At 41.9% G+C, this 13,577-nt stretch overlaps 1 pseudogene; it reads right to left on the bottom strand.

The window, feature by feature from the left end:
• Window positions 1–383: 383 nt before the first annotated feature.
• On the bottom strand, window positions 384–909 carry LOC122647288 (annotated as a pseudogene).
• Window positions 910–13,577: the final 12,668 nt, after the last annotated feature.

Raw genomic sequence — 13,577 nt, 5'->3', positions numbered from 1 at the left:
GATCAGTAGCAAAGTAAACAGTGTAGACAAGGATGAAAGTATCAATACATTCAGCTGCCAAACCCACACCTTCGCTGTAGCCATCGGTGATCTCGTTCGGCCCACCACCATATTGCACATAGTAAGACTTTTGGAAGGCCATTACTAGCCCTACACCACACATTGCACCCAAGAATTGTGCCATCATGTACATCACAGTATGGATTAGTGACAGTTTATGAGCTAAGAAAAGCCCAAACGTCACTGCTGGGTTATTATGCCCTCTACACAAACAGGAGATAATAGTGGGCCATGCTGTATTGGACTGGGACTTTTATCGAGGTTTTGCCTGATGGAGCATCTTGCCCCTCTATTGTTGTTGTATCATAATTTTCTTCTCTTTCCTAAAGGAACATTTTTCCATTGGGATTAACAAGAGAATTGAGAATGCTTTCTACATCGCTTCTAATGATACTCTGTTTTCCAAGTAAAACAGGTGAACTTACGGGGACATGGGAGTCTCTAGCAGTTTTCTTGGGATCAGTAGCAGAGAAAACATTGTAGACAAGGACAAAGGTACCAATAATTTCAGCTGCCAAACCCACACCTTTGCTGTAGCAATCGGAGATGTCGTTCGCCCCACCACCATACTGCACATAGTAAGACTTTTGGAAGGCCTTTACAAGCCCTACACCACACCTTGCTCCCAAGCATTGTGCCACATGTACATCACAGCATGGATTAGTGACACTTTAAGGGCTAAGAAAAGCCCAAACGTCACTGCTGGGTCAATATGCCCTCCTGTACACACACACACACACACAATTGTTTATAATCAAATTATAAACACCAGAAAACAGAGAAAGAAGCAAAAAAAATGGAATACCCACCAGAGATACCCGCGGTGCAGTAAACGAGGATGAAGATCATGAAACAAAATCAAAGGTGAATTGTTCGTGGCGGCGACAATGGTAGTATAGGCACCTTCCATGTGGGGAGGGGTATTTACGTAATAAAAAGGCATTGTGAGAAGAAAAGGCTTTGCAGAGGTGGATTGTTCTTGACGGCTCTGGAATTGGCTTCTGCAACTACAAAGCATAGATGATTTCAACAACAGCATAGAAAATGGATTCTGATGAATATGGAACCGGTCCTTAATATGCTTGCTTTCGGAGCTCAATGAAGATAAAGGAGAGAAACGAGGAATAAGGAAACGCAAACAGAGTCGATTATGATCTTCAATTCGAAATAGCACAAATTAGAATGACTAAAAAATATGGAAGAGAAAAAGAGGACGAAGGAAGAAATTCAATTGAGGCAGCGATCAAAAAACCCAGTTGTCCTAAGAAGTAGCGACGAGGTAATTTCCCTCGGGAATGAAACAAGAATTTTGAACTCTGCGCCATAGAAAAGAACAGAGTTTATAAAATTGTAAGCAATTACACATAGAAGAAGCCACTGTGATGGCTGCTATAGTAAAGGAGGGTTGGGGGTACAAGAAGGTGCATAGGAGAGGCCTATTTTCCTGAATCAATTTCTTCTACCTTCGGTTCTGATGTTTTCGAAATTGTGCGGAACTTCTTTCTTCTTCTGTGGTTGGGTTAACCTGGTCTTGGGAACAGGAGAAGGGATTTCGTTGATGGATGAGAAGAACCACCCCCTCAGCTTTGAAGGAGTTGAAGTGACATTGATGATGGAAGAAGAAAAAGGGTTTGGTCTTCTGCAATTCGGAGGGGAGAGCAGATTGCAGCGAGTATAGAGGGGAGCGAATCTTAACTGATTTCATCTCATGACTCTATTGATTTTTTCCGGTCAGGGTTTTAGCAGTTCAGAATTTAAAGACGAGGCTTCTTCCTCCCACTCATCCTCAACGGCTTGTTCTTCTTCCACGTCCACTACCTCCCTTATGTTTTTTTTTCATCTCCTAACATTGAGATCCAAAAAACAGTGCTGATCTTAAATCCATAAAAGTTCACTTTCAGCTTGAGCAGAATACAACCATCAAATAATACTCCCAAAGTTCCAAGTTCCTCCTCTGCTCCTGCCCAATTCAAATTCCATTTGAAAACACCATCACCCATCTCTCTCTCTCCTTCTCTCACTCATGTTGTTTATGACTGATGGAACCATTACAGAAAAATGGGTATTAAGTCCAGCAATACACTTTATCTGGGGAAGTCAATGTTTCTCCCTCCCTCCTTCTCATGTGTTTGTTTATATCTGAATCAATATAGCAAAATGGGTATTCAATCAAATTTTTTCAACTTAAAATGCACTCTGTCTGGGAAAGTCATGTTTCTATCACAAAATCATGCGGTACCTTTCAATTCAGAAGAGCTCAGAAGGAACCTTCCTCAGCCACTTACCTGCAGATGTTTCAACCTTGCCTTAGCTACCTCATCAATTAGATTAATCATCCTACATCAATGGAAAAGGAAAGTAAATATATAAGATGAAAGAGAGATTCTTTTTTCTTTTGTGAAAGGATGTCAAAATCACTTTTATGTCTTGTTTGTAATTCAGATTCTTGTTCCATTTGGCCAAGCAAACACGAAGTCCAACAGAAAGAGATAATGTGCACATATGAAGGTTCAAGCTAGTTACTTGATTCACAATATGATCTACCTAGCTTCCAGCTTGGAGATTTTCATAAGCAATAACTGCTCCCTTTCAGAAGCAGTTGTGTCGACCTGTCAATTGAGAAAATAAAGAACAATTTACAATTAACTTGCCGTCAAATGAGACATACTTGGGCATTGGAGCAATAAGCTGCTGGTCAGTACAGGACTGAAAGCTTATCCACCTTGCTTTTGCAGATGACTTGATGATTTTCTCCAAGGCTTCCATTGCCTCCCTTGAGTGTATCTTACTCTGCTTGCAGCAATTCCATCAGATTTCGGGCCTCCGCATCAACCCTTCCAAGTCCCTCATCTTCTTTGCTAGCATTCCAGATCCAGACAAAACTGAGTTTTTAGAGCGATCAGGCTTTCTTGAGGGCCATCTGCCAGTCAAGTACTTGGGGCTTCCTTTGATTCCAGCTAGGCTCTCTGCTCTTAATTGCACTCCCATGTTGGACCTTATAAGGAAAGGACTTCAGTTATGGAAAGCCAAGCTTCTCTCCTATGCAGGCAGGCTGGTCCTCATCAGATCTTTCCTAGAAGCTTCTTACATCTACTGGTCTGGTATTTATGGGCTGCCACAAGCTACCATCAAGTCCTTGGAATCTTTGCTAGTTGCTTACCTCAGGTACTCCAAGATTTCTCCACCCCTCAGATGGGCTTCAGTTTGCCTCCCAAAAAAGGAGGGTAGCCTGGGCATCAGAAGAATCAAGGAAGTCAACTTGGCTGGTATTATCAAGCTCATCTGGAGGATTGCTCGACTGGGTTTACTTGGGTCTTCTTCGCAAAGATTCTATCTGGACTGCTTCTGTCTCCTCTGATGCTTCTTGGGTTTGGTGTAAGATTCTCGAGACTCGTCACCTTGTTCAAAGTAACATTCTGAACCACATTGGAGATGGTCTCTGCACTTCTCTTTGGTTGGATAATTGGCACCCCAAGGGAATTTTACTTCACCTTGTTACTCCAAGGATGATCTATGCATTTGGCCTCTGTAGGCAGGCTCTTGTTGCTGACATCATCCACCAGGATGACTGGGCTCCCCCCACAACCTTTTCCATGCCGCTAGCCCTTATTTGGAATGATCTTCAGTCCATTCGCAGAAGGCTGCCTTCTAGGGGAGATTATGTCTCTTGGAATGCAAACAGCTCTCACAGTTTCTCTTCTAAGGGAGCTTGGAATCTTATCCGGTACAAAGGTCCGACTGCTATCTGGAGGAAGCTGATTTGGTTCAAGCATCACATCCCTCGGCACTGCTTCACTGCTTGGAGAGTCTTCTCTGATTGTGTTAGTTATATGTCCAGAATACCGTAAGGGTATTCTAGACCTTTCTTCTTTCTTAGTTGTGTTTATTATTTCGTTTTAGTTAGTCCCACATTGATTTTGTAATCTTTTTTATTCATTCATTATGATTATAAATAGAAGTGCTTGGTGATCACATTGATTATTCAAGTATTAACTTAATTCAAATCTGTTTACATGGTATCAGAGCTTGTTTTGAACTAGGGACACCACTTTTCTCGTTTTTTGATTCTCCTTCTCTCTCGATCTTCTTCTCTTCTAGTTCTCTTCTTCTTCTCCTTTGTTCTTCATTCCCATATAGGGCAGCACTGATGAGGTGATCATGCGATCCAGTTGCTGCCCCCATTACCTCATTAATGTCTCATAATTCTGTTCGATAGCCCTATATCAACACTGCTGCGATATTGGCTCTTCAGTTTTTTTTTTTTTCTTGGAAATTGCTTCTACATCAGATACAAGGGCTCCTCTCCTCTCTTTGAAGACCACAAGCTGCTGCAGAATTGTTGTTTTACTGGTTCAGAACTTATCTCCCAAGATTGAAGACCTCCTTGAGATCAATTCCTTCATTATTAGGGTTTTTTTTTTCAAAACCCTGACACCTATCGATCTTAGGGTTATTGCAGCCCACTGGACCTGATTTTTTGCAGGTGTTTTCCCCACTTATGAGGGCTCCTTCGACGGCTATTTGAGCTCCTACAGATCTGTTTTGGTGTGTGAAGCCTTGAGATCGATTTCATAATTACAGGGTTTTCTCAAACCCTAATTCTATCGATATTGGGGCTGCTGCACCTGTTTTCTGGATCTGATTTTTTTCTACAGATGTGTTTATATTATTAAGGACTTCTCTACTTCAGTCTTTCAGCCACTTCGATACTGATTTTTTTTTGGGGCTTTAGTTGAAGTTGTTTAACCTTCTTTGCTGCCAGTATGGGTGACTCTATCAACTCTACGGCTACTTCTGTTCATGATGGCAATAACAAGACAGATTATCACAGCTTTCCACCTAACCCTATCAAACTGGATGGCTCAAATTACCTTCTATGGTCCAGATCAGCCTCCTTTGCCATTGCTGATCGTGGCCTCACCGACCATTTTGATGGCACTAGTGTTAAGCCCAGTGATAAAGGCCCTGCTCAGACTAAGTGGCTTGCTAATAATGGTGTTCTCATGTCCTACCTCATAGGTTCTCTGACTTCAGCTTTACAGCATAATTTTCTTCTTCTGGATAATGCCGACCAGATTTTGGCTGCTTGCAAGGAGACCTACTGGCAGCTTGGCAATGATGCCCAGGTTTATGAAATTCGAAAGAAGGTCCTTCACACTACTCAGGGAGACCTTTCTGTTTCGGACTACTATGCTACTCTCCGCAGCCTATGGCAACAGTTGGACCATTCTCTAATTTTCACCCTTCTACAGTTGATGACATTGCTTCTTATAAGAAACATATGGACAAGATCAGGGTCTATGATTTTCTGGCTGGTTTAAATATGGAGTATGACCCCATTGGTGTTCAAGTGTTGGGCCATCAACCTTTTCCCACACTTGAACACTCCTATGCATTGGTTTCTTCTGAGGAGAACCGCAGGGCTGCCATGTTACATCCTCCCATTACAGACAGATCTGCTCTCAAGGCTGCTACCCCCATCATTCCTATACCTAGTGGCACTGCTTCTTTGGGTGATTCTACTACGGGGACTGTCGTTTGTGAGCACTGTCACAAACCATATCACACCAAGGAGAAGTGCTGGAAACTTCATGAGAAACCAGCTGACTTTGAAGCAAAAAGAGCTGCCAAGACCAAAACCAAGACAAAGACCAAGGCCCATCAGACTGAGACTGTTACTACAACCCCTACTACTGACACTGGTCTATCCCAGGATGGTCTACAGGCACTCCTACGTATGCTGAGGTCTTCCGTTGCTGCTGCCTCTACTACATCAGCTACTGCCAATTCTTCCGCTCATTCAGGTTCACACTTTACCCGGTCAGGTATTCCTTTTGGAGGTCATTGTGCTTCTGTAGCCTCCCATCCTTGGATCATAGATTCTGGGGCTACAGATCATATGACCGGTTCCTCTAGTTTGTTTCATAGATATTCTCCTACTTCTGGGAAGGACAAGGTCAAGGTAGCTGATGGTTCCCTTTCATCTATTTTTGGAAAGGGAATCATCAACTGCACTTCCTCTCTTCCATTAATTTCTGTTTTGCACATTCCTAATTTTACTACTAACCTTCTTTCCATGAGTAGTATTACTCGTGATCTTAACTGCAAAGTTACTTTCTTTCCTTCTCATTGTGTGTTTCAGGATCTGGCCTCTGGGAAGACGATTGGATTGGGTAAAGTGCACGGTGGGCTGTACCTGCTTGATGATGGTCGCTTCTCTCCACCACCATTACCTTCTCCACTACACCAGAACTCCATGGTCTCTTCTGAACTCTACCAGTAGCACTCTAGGTTAGGTCACCCCCCTTTAGGAATTTTAGCACATTTATTTCCTAGTTTGGTCACCCTACATACTAAGGATGACTTTTTTTGTGAGGCGTGTGTTCTGGCCAAACAGACATGTTCAAATTATCCTATTTCAAATAAAAGAAGTTCTTCTTGTTTTCAGTTAGTGCATTCTGATGTTTGGGGCCCTAATCGTAAACCCTCTATTTCTGGCCATCGGTGGTTTGTATCTTTCATTGATTGTCATTCTAGGAACACATGGGTTTATCTCTTGCACACAAAAAATCAAGTTTTTTCATGCTTTCAACACTTTCATAAAATGGTCCAAACTCAGTTCCAGGCTACTCTCAAAATATTGAGAAGTGATAATGGAACAGAGTATAAAGAATCACAATTTCAAAAATATTTGGCTGACTATGGAATTATTCATCAGACTAGTTGTGTTGATACCCCTGCCTAGAATGATGTGGCAGAAAGGAAAAACCGCCACTTGTTAGAAATGGCCAGAGCATTAATGTTTGCGAGGAATGTCCCGTCTCAATATTGAGGGGATGCGGTTATCACGGCAGCCTATCTCATCAATAGGCTGCCGTCTCGGGTACTTCACTCCCGTAGCCCCTCTGATGTTTTAATTGGTAATTCCTCCTTTATTGTGCCTCTTAAGGTGTTTGGTTGTGTGTGTTATGCTCGAGATACTAAATCTCCCAGCAAACTTGAACCTCGGGGACTCCGTTGTATTTTCTTGGGTTATTCTCCAACCCAGAGAGGCTATAAATGTTACCATCCCCCTTCCCGCCGTACCATGGTTAGCATGGATGGTTTTTTCCATGAGTCCCTTTCTTATTATTCTTCGCCACCTCTTCAGAGGGTGAGTGCTGGTGAAGATGTGGCTTTCGAGATTCCTCTACCTGAGGAGCCTCTGGCTGCCCAGCCCTCTTTACCATTCACGTCTGCTGTCCAGCCCCTTTTGGATGCTTCCCATCCACCCTTGGATGCTGCCCATCCTACTTTGGAGACTTCCCAACAACCTCTGGCTGTTCCTCCCTCACCTAATGGGAATCCTTTACAGAGGGAGACCATAGAAAATAGTGTTGTTAATATTCCTACTCAGGGGGAGCAGACTCCGGTCCAGAGAACTATTGGTGAATTTCAGAAGAGAATTGACAACTCCAACATGATTACTTATACAAGGGGAAGATCCACAAGAGGGCAGTTGCATCCCACTATAGCACTAGTACCCATCCAATTGCCAGCTCCAGACACAGATCCTACATCTCCTGGTAATCCATCTCCTTCCGACCTACCTATTGCACTTCGCAAAGGTACTAGGATTTGCACTTTACATCCCATATCTCATTTTGTTTCGTATAACTCTCTTTTTCCCTCTTTTCGTGCATTTGTATCTTCTCTTTCCTCTGTTTCGGTTCCTAGAAATTGGCAGGAAGCATCTACAGATGGAAAGTGGAAGACAACAATGTTGGAAGAAATGAGAGCACTACACAAAAAATAATACGTGGGATCTTGTGGCTCTTCCTCCAGGGAAAAAACCAGTGGGCTGTAGATGGGTCTTCGTAGTTAAACAGAAGGCTGATGGTTCGGTGGACAGGTATAAGGCACGTTTGGTTGCAAAGGGGTTCACTCAGACTTATGGAGTTGACTATCAGGAGACCTTTGCACTAGTGGCAAAGCTCAACACTGTCAGGGTGTTATTATCTTGTGCTGCAAATCTTGGGTGGGATCTTTAGCAGTTAGATGTCAAAAATGCCTTTCTCTATGGGGAGCTTGAGGAGGAGGTATATATGGACATTCCACCTGGTTTCTCTAATGATAGGACTAAGGGCAAGGTTTGTAAATTGAAGTGTGCCCTTTATGGCTTGAAGCAGTCACCCAAGGCCTGGTTTGGCAGATTTCATAAGGCTATGATTTCAGCAGGTTACAAGCAGAGCAATGCTGATCACACTTTGTTTATCAAACGACTTGGTGACAAGGTTACTCTTCTCATAGTCTATGTGGATGATATTGTGATCACTGGTAATGATGATGCTGCAATCAGGGATTTGAAAATTCTTCTTGGCAGTGAGTTTGAGGTCAAAGATCTTGGTCCCTTAAAATATTTTCTAGGGATAGAAGTTGCTCGATCTTCAAAGGGCATCTTTCTTTCTCAAAGAAAATATGTCCTTGATCTATTGACTGAGACAGGGCTACTTGGCTGTCATCCTTCAGATACTCCTATGGAAGCTACTACAAAACTTAGGGAGAAAGAGGGTGGGCCAGTTGACAAAGGTGCCTATCAGCGGTTAGTAGGCAAACTAATCTACCTTTCCCACATACGCCCTGACATTGCAATTGCTGTGAGTTTGGTGAGTCAGTTCATGCATGATCCATATTCCTCTCATATGGATGCGGTCCGTCGTATTTTGAGGTATTTGAAGTCTGCTCCAGGAAAGGGAATTCTTCTATCTGCTAATGGTCACTTGAAGGTTGAAGCCTATACTGATGCCGATTGGGCTGGTTCTCCTGACAGGAAATCTATCTCTGGCTACTGTTCCTTTGTGGGTGGAAACCTTGTCACATGGCGGAGTAAAAAGCAGAATGTTGTGGCGAGGTCTAGTGCTAAAGCCGAGTTCCGCGCAATGGCACAAGGAATTTGTGAACTTCTGTGGCTTAGAGGATTATTGCAGGATATTGGTGTTGCTGTCCATCTTCCAATGATGCTTTATTGTCACAATAAAGCAGCCATTAGCATTGCTCATAACTCTGTCCAGCATGATCGTACTAAACATGTGGAGGTTGACCGACATTTCATCAAGGAGAAGCTTGAAGCTGGCCTCGTTTGTGTTCCCTTTGTGAAGTCTACTGATCAGCTAGCTGATGTGTTCACTAAGGGATTGAGTAGCAAGCTGTTTCATCCTATCTTAGTCAAGTTGGGCACGCATGATATATATGCTCCAACTTGAGGGGGAGTATTAGTTATATATCTAGAATACTGTAGGGGTATTCTGGACCTTTCTTCTTTCTTAGTTGTGTTTATTATTTCGTTTTAGTTCGTCCCACATTGATTTTGTAATCTTTTTTATTCACTCATTATGATTATAAATAGAAGTGCTTGGTGATCACATTGATTATCCAAGTATTAACCTAATTCAAATCTGTTTACAGATTGTCTTCCTACGCAAGCTTCGCCAGATCCAGGTTTCCAATACCTGCTGTCTTTGTTGGAGCAATATTGAAGACAAGGATCATCACCCTACCTCCAAGGCCATCTGGAAAGGCATCCTGTCCAAGTGCTGGCCTTCCCCTAGAAGGATTCTCAACTTCGAGAATGGATTTGGGGTTATATGGCTTTTGGTGGATCCTCTATCTGTGACACTGTGGGGAAGATGGCTTTCTGTGCTGCCCTAAACCATGTTTGGATGGAGCGGAATATTAGGAAATGGACTTCCAACTCTCGTTCCTTTCAACAGATTTGGGACTCCATTTCCTTTGAAATCTCTTTCAAATTACTGTCTGCCCCCCCTCCTTTTGTTCGGACACCCCAAGGAACAGACTTATTGTTGTCTCTTGGGGTCTCTCAAATGTCTCTTTTTCCGCTTCAGCTTCTAGCTGAACTGTTCTTAGCCGTGGGCTTTTGTACTTCCACCATTGGGGGCCCCTTTTTTCAATGAATTCTTTTATTCACCCAAAAAAAAAATGAGACATACATAAAGAGAACTATAACAAAGAATTAATATCAGAAGAAAGAATTAAACAGTAACATCATGCTTCAGAGCTTATAGAGAGCATTAGAAAATAACATTTCACATAGAGATGCTAATGAGACCTAGCAGAATAGGCAAACATATGGCATACAATTCTTTTAATAAGAAAAAAAATACTGAGTAAACCAGTGATCGGCTGTTTCTTTAAAGTACTGGTGAGTTTATTAAAGAAGAGAAACAGGCTGACAACAGCAACTTTTCTGATAGGAATAACGATGAAAACTCGGATCATAACAAAAATAAAAATAATAATAAAACCCATCCTTGCCTAGGGAGTCCACCGAATCATTAGTGCAAGTTGGGAAACCCAAGAATGATGCAATTGATGCAGCTGTCTATCCCCCAAGTTTCTCTAAAATGTCAAATATTGTCAAGGAATCTCTTACCCATGACCTCCAGCCTAAAACATTGTTAGAATCAACCTAGCTTACCACATGAATAGAATTAAGCCTCTTGATTATATCAGCTAAAAAATAGCTCAAATTAGAATGAGCATTGTGAGGGAATGACTAAAAAATAAAGAGGAGAAAAGAGGAAGAAGGGGGAAATTCAATTGTGGCGGCGAAAAAAACCTGATTGTCCTACCCACCAGGGGGGAACAAAACTGCAAACCCAATTGGAAGTGGTGCCAATACCTGCAAATCCCAAGCAAAAGTTCTCAATTAGAACGTTTTCCATGTGGGTTAACAAGAGAATTGAAAATGATTCCTATATCACTTCTAACAATACTCTGTATTACAAGTAAAACAGGTGAACTTACGGGGACAAGGGAGTCTCTGGCACTTCTTTCGGGATCAGTAGCAGAGAAAACAATGTAGACAAGGACGAAGGTACCAATAATTTCAGCTGCCAAACCCACACCTTTGCTGTAGCCATTGGTGATCTCATTCGCCCAACCACCATACTGCACATAGTAAGACTTTTGGAAGGCCTTTACTAGCCCTACTTAAAACACGGCACCCAAGCATTGTGCCATCATGCACATCACAACATGGATTAGAGACACTTTACGGTTTATGAAAAGCCCGAACGTCATTGCTGGGTTAATATTACATCCTGTACACACACACACAATTGTTCATAATCAAATTGTAAACAACAGAAAAAGAAGCAAGAAAATGGATTACCCACCAGAGACACCGGCGGTGCAGTAAACAAGGATGAAAATCCTGAAACAAAACTAGAGCCGGATTGTGCATGGCGGCGGCAATGGTAGTATAGGCGCTTCCCACGTGGGGAGGGGCATTTAAGTAATAAAGAGGCGTTGTGAGAACAAAAGGCTCCGCAGAGGTGGATTGTTCTTGGCGGCTCTGGAGTTGGCTTCTGCAACTGTAAAGCATAGATGAGTTCAACAACGGCAAAGAAAACTGATTCTAACGAATATGGAACCGGTCCTTAATATGCTTGCCTCTGCAGCTCAATGAAGATAAAGGAGATAAAAGAGGAGGAAGGAAATGCGAACAGATTAGATTACGATCTTCACTTAAAAATAGCATAAATTAGAATAGCTTCAATAATAAGGAAGCTAAAAGAAGAGAAGAAATTCAATTGAGGCGGCGAACAAAAAACCCGGTTGTCCCAAGAAGTAGCAATGAGGAAATTTCCCTCGAGACTGAAACTAAGGCTTGTAATTGAACTTGTATGAGGTTGAACAACCTGCATCAAGTAAAACATCAGAAAACAACCTAAACAAGTAAGCAAAGCAAGGAAAATTTATCCCATATGGGTTCTCTAGAGAGAGAGAGAGAGAGGTGCACCTTGATGAAGAAGAATCAAGTTATCCAGTGTTCTTGGATGGCGAACATTACTTATTGGTGCACTTCTTCACCCAACCAAAAATTTCACATAACCTGTTCAAAGAATTAGGACAGTGGCCTCTGCTGGTAGCGTAACTCAACATGGAAAGCACCTAGATGAGGTATTTGTGAGGAGAGGGAGAGGGGGAGAGAGCATTTCTGACTTAGAAAGGAATCAAATGGGCATGTATGACTGACTGGAGTGACTGCCTCAACTCCTGAACTCCTGAATTCCTAAGAAATAGTAAATTTTCACACATAAAAAGGAAATGTGAAAAGAATAAATTACGATCTTCACTTCAAATTAGCACAAATTAGAATGAGCACTGCAAGGGAATGACTAAAAATAAAGAACAGAAAGGAGGAAGAAATTCAGTTGTGGCGGCGTTCAAACAACCTGCTTGTCCAAACAAGTAGTGACGAGGTAATTTCCGTCAGCTAAGGCTCGTAACCGAATTTGTCGGAGCTTGAACAACCTGTATCAAGCAAAACATCAGAAAACAACCAAAACGAGTAAGCAAAGCATCAAAATACTGGTGGCATTCAATAAGCTTCAAGATTAATACTCAAGATTCAAGAAAGGGAAAAAGTTAGACAAAAATGGAGAGATCCTCTGCAAATGCAAAATTAGACATTGTTGTTCAAATGAAAACCTCAGATTATACTAGTCAAATATAAAACGAAGTGATAATTGTTGAGAAGCATGATTTTGAAACTAACGTATCAGTACGGAAAAAGGGGTAAAATAGTCCCCCAAAAAACCCCCCTTTTTTTAAACTATTTTACCTACTTCTCAACAGCAGTGCACAAATACTGGAGGACCTTATTTTTACTGTTGAGAAGCATGATTTTGAAACTACCGTGTCCGCCTCTGCTGCTCTCCTCAAGTGCTGCTAATAAAAAGAAATGTTTCTGTAAGAAAAAGTTTGACAGGAATGTACTATGTCACCTGAGAACATCAAACTTTCTCTCTTTTTTTACAATTCTGATTTTTCCTTTTTTTAACCTGCCCCTTTCCCCCACTGTGCTCCTTTCTTCTTCCCGGCCATATGCAACATTTAGCTGCTGTTGCAACTAGAAGTGATGTATACAAATCATCCATAAAAGTAAGGGTAAATTACATGTAAGGTGCCCAATATTTGATTAAAGTACCTATGAGATACCTCAAGTTTTAAAAGGGATGTTTGGGGTTCTTTGCCCAAAGTGAATATTTTCCCAAATTTTCCTTTTTAACATTTCACCCACTCCCATCTCTACCCTCTGTGCTTCCACCCCTCTATTACGAATAGATCTCACTGGCATTCTTTCTTTCCCTCCCTCACTCTGCAACTTGGAATGGTGGTGCATATCAGGACTGCAACCAACAAACTAACCCCTCTCTTCTCCATGACATGTTGAGAGTAAAGGAAGGCCATAGAGATCTTCAAATAGGGATATAGTAACAACAAAACAGTAAGCAGAACATCCCTCTAACGTTTATTTGACAGAAAAACCAGAGGTGCATGCTTTGGCTTGACATCACAGACGATGGCATGGTACTTGGTTGACGACCAAGACGCCTAACTCCAACATGTACTTAATTCTGCCTTCTCCCCCTACATAATCAGTCAGTAAAATACGAAGTATAACTACTCAAAATCCTGAAAATCAGAAAGCGGAGAGAAGATGTGATCATATT

Source organism: Telopea speciosissima, unplaced genomic scaffold (assembly GCF_018873765.1).
Source record: "Telopea speciosissima isolate NSW1024214 ecotype Mountain lineage unplaced genomic scaffold, Tspe_v1 Tspe_v1.0017, whole genome shotgun sequence".
In the NCBI taxonomy this organism is placed as follows: Eukaryota; Viridiplantae; Streptophyta; class Magnoliopsida; order Proteales; family Proteaceae; genus Telopea; species Telopea speciosissima.
Note: the sequence above shows the minus strand (reverse complement) of the source record. Positions and strands in the feature narration are given on the sequence as shown.